Raw genomic sequence first — 6,696 nt, 5'->3', positions numbered from 1 at the left:
CCCCCCCTCCGGAACCTCTTCTTCTTCCGGTTCCTCTTCTTCTGGTTCTTCTTCTTCCGGTTCTGTTTCCTCTTCTTCCGGTTCTTCGGGAACTTGTGAATCTTGCCAATATATATTCGACTCTTCGTTATTATTAGGTGAGTCAAAGGGATTTGTGCTAGAGGTAGACATATATCACACAATATCAAACATGTTAAGAGATTAATATATCACATAATATTTACATGTTAATAATATATAGTTTCCAACAAAAATGTTAAGCAATCATTTTTAAAGAAAACACGGTCGAAGTCCAGACTCACTAATGCATCCTAATAAACTCGATAAGACACACTAATGCAAATTTTCTGGTTCTCTAAGACCAACGCTCGGATACCAACTGAAATGTCCCGTTCATATTGATTATAAACGTTCCATATTAATTGATTTCGTTGCGAGGTTTTGACCTCTATATGAGACATTTTTCAAAGACTGCATTCATTTTTAAAACAACCATAACCTTTATTTTATCAATAAAGTTTTAAAAGCATTACGTAGATTATCAAATAATGAAAATCTAAAATATATTGTTTACACATGACCATTACATAATGGTTTACAATAGAAATATATTACATCGACATATGTTTCTTGAATGCAGTTTTTACACAATACCCTACAAACATGGACTCCAAATCTTGTCCTTATTTTAGTATGCAACAGCGGAAGCTCTTAGTATTCACCTGAGAATAAACATGTTTTAAACGTCAACAAAAATGTTGGTGAATTATAGGTTTAACCTATATATATCAAATCGTAATAATAGACCACAAGATTTCATATTTCAATACACATCTCATACATAGAGATAAAAATCATTCATATGGTGAACACCTGGTAACCGAAATTAACAAGATGCATATATAAGAATATCCCCATCATTCCATGACACCCTTCGGATATGATATAAATTTCGAAGTACTAAAGCATCCGGTACTTTGGATGGGGTTTGTTAGGCCCAATTGTGATGACCCAGAAATTTCGACTAAATTTAAACTTAATCTTTGTATGATTAACATTTCCGACACGATAAGCAAAGTCTGTAAAACTGAATCTCAAAATTTTTGAATTACTTTTATATATTTAAATACCCTTCGGTTGTTTTCGACGATTCGCGAACAATTATATGTAAATAGATACATATATACTATAACATGAAAAGGTAACAATGTATTAATTGTTTGATACCGTACATTAAACTTATTGGTTTAAATATCTATTCGAATGTATATGATAAGTTGAAATATTTATTATTAAAATTTATTTATAAATAACTTCCAATGTGTATTTAAAAACTGATTTATGTATATTAAAAAGATATATACATATATATAATAAACGATAGTAACATTCGTTTATTGATTCAATTGATATTTAGTTAAGTTAACTAAAGCGTTTAAGATGAACCAGTTAAACACTAATTTGTTACAGTGTTTTCAAATTGCCACATTACTCAAAATGCTACAGTGTTTTCGAAAATCACTATTTGCTACAGTGAAATTGACTTTGCTACAGTGAATTGCTACAGTAAAAACTATTATAAAAATGTGTTTTAACAAATAGCGAGACGATGATTTATAGAAGTAAATGACCAAAACACTCGAAAGTTTAAGATACACTTTGAGTGATATAATTAAGGGATAATTTAAGGCTATATTTTGACAAAGGTACGTGTCACGAAATGTAAAATGCAAGTTTTCTAAGCGTACGAAAATGCGTTCGAGAAACCGGAACCGGGACATAAGTCGAGTGATGACGTACGACTTATCGGAACAAAAATTACAAGTCTACTATGCACAAGAATAAAATATAATATATAAATAATTATATTAATTATTTATATATTTATATTTATTTTATATTATGTCGACAAGCTAGGAGCCAAAACAATGTGAGCTGTCCCTGGTCCTCATGCGAGTCGCATGGCCAGAAGGCCATTTCCATGCGAGTCGCATGACTCCAGATTTCAGGCCAGGTTCTATAAATTGCAACATTTTCTGCCGAGTAAAGAAAGAAAAAAAACACACACATACATATTACTCCGTATTTATTTTATTTATTATTTATATTATTATTATTATTATTATTATTATTATTATTATTATTATTATTATTAATAAGATTATTATTAATCTTATTATTTTTTTTTATTATTAGTGTTATTATTTTTGCGATACAAAAATAATAATGTACATCAAATATTACGACGGAGTGCTGTCCAAGTAATTTTCAAAATGAGTTTTCGAGCAAGCTAGAGCTAAGGAAATTATGGGTTATTGCCAAGGAGGTTATGGGTAATGTTCGGGGGTATTTTTTTTCTGAATCAAACCTCGTGTTTATCATCTCCGATGCGTCTACGTGCTTTCCTTCAATATTGTATATCAATATTAAACAGTGAGTTCATTTGATTCCCTTTTACTCTTTATATTTTTGGGACTGAGAATACATGCGCTATTTTTACAACTGCTTTATTAAATGCTTTTGAAATATATTTTTAACTGCGAATACATGCAAATGCTTTATTAACCGATATACAATATTTATATGCGTGAGTTTCATAAGATCCCTTTTACTCTCTACATTTTTGGGCTGAGAATACATGCAAATGCTTTATTAACCGATATACAATATTTATATGCGTGAGTTTCATTGATCCCTTTTTAATTGCTTTTGCAATATATTTTTGGGCTGAGAATACATGCACTTTATTTTAAACGCAATGGATACAAGTACATACTAAATTCTACACTGAGTTTGAACCGAAAATCCCTTAACTTTGGTAACTAGTAACTGCTAGTTATAAGAACTGGTGGGCGCGAGTAGTAGTATATGGATCCATAGGGCTTGACATCCCCGTTCGAGCTAGAGCGCTAGCCTTTTAACGGACGTATGCTATTTGAGAAGCGTACACGTTGGTTTGCGTGTATTATTAAGATGATTATACAGAGGGTACAAATTATATAAACGTTAAAGTTTAGTTACCAGGGTGCTCAATTTTGTAGAACCGATTGATAAACGTTTCGGATGAAACAACTGAAATCTTGTGGTCCACCTTTTATTTAAAACATAATGATAAACGTTTTGAATGAAACAACTGAACTTTTGTAATCCACATTGATATACGGATTATGTGTAATATTAAAACTATGAACTCACCAACCTTTGTGTTGACACTTGAAGCATGTTTATTCTCAGGTTTCTAGAAGTCTTCCGCTGTTTGCTCATACGTGATACAAGTTATGTGCTTGGAGTCATACATGCTATATACAAGAAACTTGCATTCATCAAACCATTACCATGTATCTTATTTTGACTGTATTGTCAACAGATGTATTATTGTAAACCATTTAAATGGTGATTGTCTATACGTAGGAATCATCAGATGTAAAAAAACCTGGAATTTATATATTCATTTATGAAATACCTTTTCAAACGAATGCAATGTTACAAAACGTATCACATAGAGGTCAAATACCTCGCAATGAAATCAATGAATGACGTGTTCGTCCATATGGATTTGGAGCGATCGTCACACCAATAGATCTATCTTTAGGATTCGCGTCAATTAGGGTATATGTTCCCTAATTCTTAGATTACCAGACTTAATAAAAAGGGGCATATTCGATTTCGATAATTCAACCATAGAATGTAGTTTCACGTACTTGGGTCTATTTTGTAAATCATTTATAAAACCTACATGTATTCTCATCCCAAAAATATTAGATTTTAAAAGTGGGACTATAACTCACTTTCACAGATATTTCCTTCCTCGGAAATAAGACTTGGCCACGGATCGATTCACGAACCTATACAAATATATACATATATCAAAGTACGATCAAAATATAATTACAACCATTTTTATTATGTTTTAAAGATTTGAGTGTATTAAGTCAGATGTCCTCGTTAATAACCTACAACTAGTTGTCCACAGTTAGATGTACAGAAATAAATCGATATATATTATCTTGAATCAATTCACGACCCAGTGTATACACATCTCAGGCTAGATTACAACTCAAAGTATATATATTTTTGGAATCAACCTCAACCCTGTATAGCTAACTCCAACATTACTGCATATAGAGTGTCTATGGTTGTTCCAAATAATATATATACATGGGTCGATATGATATGTCAAAACATTTGCATACGTGTCTATGGTATTCCAAGATTACATAATATATTAGAATATTTGTATAATACAATATAAGTTAGCTAGGATATGATTTGTATAGATTTGTTAAACATTTCTCGTAGCTAAAAAGATCAAAAATATCCAATCTTGTTTTACCCATAACTTCTTCATTTTAAATCCGTTTTGAGTGAATCAAATTGCTATGGTTTCATATTGAACTCTAATTTAAGAATCAAAACAGAAAAGTATAGGTTTATAGTCGAAAATTTAAGTTACATGTCAATTACTAAAGAGGTAGTCATTTTCGTCGAAAGAACGACATCTTGATGACCATTTTGAAAAACATACTTTCACTTTGAGTTTAACCAAGATTTTTGGATATAGTTTCATGTTCATATGAAAAATCATTTTCCCAGAAGAACAACTTTTAAATCAAAGTTTATCATAGTTTTTAATTATCCAAACCAAAACAGCCCCCGGTTTCACTACGACGACGTATATCCGATTTTATGGTGTTCATCGTGTTTCCAGGTTTTAAATCATTAAGTTAGCATATCATATAGATATAGAACATGTGTTTAGTTGATTTTAAAAGTCAAGTTAGAAGGATTAACTTTTGTTTGCGAACAAGTTTAGAATTAACTAAACTATGTTCTAGTGATTACAAGTTTAAACCTTCGAATAAGATAGCTTTATATGTATGAATCGAATGATGTTATGAACATCATTACTACCTCAAGTTTTCTGGATAAAACTACTGGAAATAAGAAAAATAGATCTAGCTTCAAAGGATCCTTGGATGGCTTGAAAGTTCTTGAAGCAGAATCATGACACGAAAACAGTTTAAGTAAGATTTTCACTCGAAATAAGATTGTTATAGTTGTAGAAATTGAATCAAAGTTTGAATATGCATATTATCTTGAATTAGAAAGATAACCTACAGTAAATAACAAAGGTTTCTTGATCTTAGATGATTACTTGGAATGGATTAGAAAGCTTGGAAGTAGACTTGCAAACTTGGAAGTATTCTTGATTTTTATGAAACTATACTTATGGAATTTATGAAGAACACTTAGAACTTGAAGATGGAACTTGAGAGAGATCAATTAGATGAAGAAAATTGAAGAATGAAAGTGTTTGTAGGTGTTTTTGTTCGTTGCTATATGGATTAGATATAAAGGATATGTAATTTTGTTTTCATGTAAATAAGTCATGAATGATTACTAATATTTTTGTAATTTTATGAGATATTTCATGCTATTTGTCAAATGATGGTTCCCACATGTGTTAGGTGACTCACATGGGCTGCTAAGAGCTGATCATTGGAGTGTATATACCAATAGTACATACATCTAAAAGCTGTGTATTGTACGAGTACGAATACGGGTGCATACGAGTAGAATTGTTGATGAAACTGAACGAGGATGTAATTGTAAGCATTTTTGTTAAGTAGAAGTACTTTGACATGTGTCTTGAAGTCTTTCAAAAATGTAAGAATACATATCAAAATACAACATGTATATACATTCTAATGGAGTCGTTAAGTCTTCGTTAGTCGTTACATGTAAGTGTTGTTTTGAAACCTTTAAGTTAACGATCTCAATTAATGTTGTTAACCCAATGTTTATTATATCAAATGAGATGTTAAATTATATGTTATCATGATATTATGATGTATGAATATCTCTTAATATGATATATACATTAAAATATCGTTACAACGATAATCGTTACATATAAGTCTCTTTTCGTAATTCTTGAGTTAGTAGTCTTGTTTTTACATATGTAGTTCATTGTTAACACACTTAATGATATATTTAAATATCATTTTATCATGTTAAATATAGTGTATCAATATCTTAATATGATACATATGTATTTAGTAGACGTTATCATAACGATAATCATTATATATATCATTTCGAGTTTCTTAACTTAGTAATCTCATTTCTTATGTATATCACACATTGTTAATATACTTAGTGAGATACTTACTCATCATAATCTCATGCCAACCATATATATATATATATATATATATATATATATATATATATATATATATATATATATATATATATATATATATATATATATATATATATATATATATATATGTCTATATATACCACAACATGTAGTTTTTACAAATTTGTAACGTTCGTGAATCGCCGGTCAACTTGGGTGATCAATTGTCTATATGAAACTTATTTCATTTAATCAAGTCTTAACAAGTTTGATTGCTTAACATGTTGGAAACATTTAGTCATGTAAATAACAATCTCAATTAATATATATAAACATGGAAAAGTTCGGGTCACTACAATAAAGCGGTTGAACATGGGGTAATCAAGGGCGTATATGTTCAATAGGATAAAGGGGTGGTATCCCATTTCAAATACGTGGATGACACCATTTTCCTCGACGTCTAGAGTAATAGAAATGTTCGTAACATAATGAAGCTTCTAAAATACTTTCAGTTGATTTCCGGCTTGAAAACAATTCTAAGAAGAGTTGCC

This window comes from Rutidosis leptorrhynchoides, chromosome 1 (genome assembly GCF_046630445.1).
Source record: "Rutidosis leptorrhynchoides isolate AG116_Rl617_1_P2 chromosome 1, CSIRO_AGI_Rlap_v1, whole genome shotgun sequence".
Taxonomy (NCBI): domain Eukaryota; kingdom Viridiplantae; phylum Streptophyta; class Magnoliopsida; order Asterales; family Asteraceae; genus Rutidosis; species Rutidosis leptorrhynchoides.
The sequence above is the reverse complement of the archived record's forward strand: the minus strand, read 5'-3'. Positions refer to the sequence as shown.